General features: G+C 34.6%; 1 protein-coding gene across 1 annotated transcript in view; it reads right to left on the minus strand.

Annotated features, from left to right (window-relative positions):
- The window catches only part of LOC106871475 (pre-rRNA 2'-O-ribose RNA methyltransferase FTSJ3), a 40,408-nt gene that overhangs the window by 14,509 nt on the left and 23,300 nt on the right, over window positions 1-2,599 (minus strand). The gene's annotated exons all lie outside the window — the stretch shown is intronic.

The raw sequence follows: 2,599 nt of genomic DNA on the forward strand, positions 1-2,599 counted from the left end.
AGGTGCCATCACGATTTCGATTTCGCTTGCCCCAATAAGTCTTCGCAAACTGAGTTTCGTGTCCAATGAAGGAAACGGCGTTGGCATGGGTGCCAGTCGTCGAATTTAACTCGGTGTGTGTGTGTGTTAAGTTGAAATTATGATGAATGTAAACAAACAAACGAAGTTTGCTTTAGAAGCGTTGAGATGTCTTAGAAAGTCAAAGAAGTGATTTTAAATTCTCAAATGCAGGATAATGCTAATAATATAGCCTGAACAGGATAAACTACCCCTATTTTGTAGAAAAAAGTGTTGCTATTTATATATATATATAAAACTATAAAGATGATATCTATGAGAAATGGATGAACTCCACCCCACCAGTTTACTTTGTATTTGCTTTCATTAGTCTCAACTCTTAATTTTAGAAGTTGTATTTCCATATTTATTACGTTTAAAGACATTAACTCCATAGTTTCTTTTATTGTTCTGGCTCTTCAGTTATTGCTTTTATTTGCAGTTTACAAAGTAAACTAATGAACAAATGGAAGAGGAATGTACCAAAAAAGCAGAAGGACTCCTCTTAGAAAACATTTTGAAACTCTGGAAAGAAGACTGTGAAAATGTGGTCTCTGTGTTCCTCCAATGATGGAAGAGAAATAATAAATGGTTCCTAAATTCTGAAGCGGAGTTTAAGAATACTACTTGGACAACCCTTTCACAAAGAAATTGATTTAAATAAAAACATATGCGGATACAGTAGGACAACCAAACATAAGCTCAAATATGTTTGATAGAGAAGATAAGAGACAAATCAATAGTAAAAAAAATAAAAGCAAATTTTGTCCAAAGGCAGGAAAAAAATACAGCTTTTAATACTTCCTGAGAACTCATTGCAAATTTTTCTATTTAAATGAAAGAAAATAGAAAATATAAAATCAAATTTCACAAAACAAGACTGGCAAAATCTAATTAATCTACAAAAAGATTCTGAATCTACAATTAAAGAAGCCAACAAACGTAGTACTGTTGTTATCCTGGATACAAAGTATTACAAAGAAATGGTATTGAAATGTTTGAAAATAACTATTATGAAAAAATAGACAACTATAAATAATCAAAGGTATTGGGAAAATCTTGCTATCTTGAATAAATATCACAAATATCTGACACCAATTGAATTTGACCATATAAGCAATTTCAGACACAAAGCCAGTGACTACTATGGTCTACCAAAAATTCACAAAAATAAAGTTATAGTGACACTTGTAAAAACTCTAAATCTGAGTGTATTAAAATATTGCCTCCAGATAATACAAAACTCCAACCAGTTATCGCAGGCCTTGCATATGAAACACAAAGGTTAAGCAATTTTTTGGACATCTTACTAAAATCTTTCTTAAAGCATGTACGGAGTTTTATTCAAGTGATTATTTACTTAATCACTAATTAAACACAGTAAGTCAAAATACAATTATTTTCTTTTAACATTATTTATCTATACACTAATATTCCACATGATTATGGAATTAATGCAATAAAATATTAGATGTACAATAAGTTAAATTACCAGAATGCATCAAAATAACTTTATCATTAAAACTATGAGATTCATATTATAAAATAATTACTTCTCCCTCAATGATTTAATGTACTTTCAAATATCAGAGACTGTGATGGGGACCAAAGTTGCCCCTACATATGCCTAACTAGTAATGGAAGTCATAATTGTCACTTCAGATAATAATATAAGGAAGAATGATGGAATGGCAAATTTTTTGAGTATTGGCCAAAATACCATGCAGTATTTCGCCTGGTTTCTTATATTCTGAGTTCAAATCCTACTGACTTTTGCCTTTCATCCCATTGGGATCAATAAAGCATCAATTGACAAACTAAAGCATTGAGGTTAGTATTATCGATTAATTTCCTCCCCTCAAAATTGCTGGCCTTGAGCTTAACCAAGAAATATTTAGCCCAGGTCAATCCTGATCAACCAGGCTTATGATGAAAAATATTCCAGCCATGACCATCCGTTAAGTATAGTGTAGGACTATATTAACCAATGTGGAGGCGCAATGGCCCAGTGGTTAGGGCAGCGGACTCGCGGTCATAGGATTGCGGTTTCGATTCCCAGACTGGGCGTTGTGAGTGTTTATTGAGCAAAAACACCTAAAGTTCCACGAGGCTCCGGCAGGGGATGGTGGTGAACCCTGCTGTACTCTTTCACCACAACTTTCTCTCACTCTTTCTTCCTGTTTCTGTCGTGCCTGTAATTCAAAGGGTCAGCCTTGTCACTGTGTCACGCTGAATCTCCACGAGAACTACGTTAAAGGTACACATCTCTGTGGAGTGCTCAGCCACTTGCATGTTAATTTCACGAGCAGGCTGTTCCGTTGATCGGATCGACTGGAACCCTCGACGTCGTAAGCGACGGAGTACTAACAACAATATTAACCAGTATATCTCACACTTTTTAAGTGGAGGGATGTGAATCAAGGGTGACCTGGCTATTATTTCTAGCATATAGAGGACTCCTTTATTCATTTGTATGATTATAGTTTATGAAGATACATACATATATATGACGGGCTTCTTTCAGTTTCCGTCTACCAAATCC

The sequence above is a fragment of the Octopus bimaculoides genome, chromosome 6 (genome assembly GCF_001194135.2).
Source record: "Octopus bimaculoides isolate UCB-OBI-ISO-001 chromosome 6, ASM119413v2, whole genome shotgun sequence".
In the NCBI taxonomy this organism is placed as follows: domain Eukaryota; kingdom Metazoa; phylum Mollusca; class Cephalopoda; order Octopoda; family Octopodidae; genus Octopus; species Octopus bimaculoides.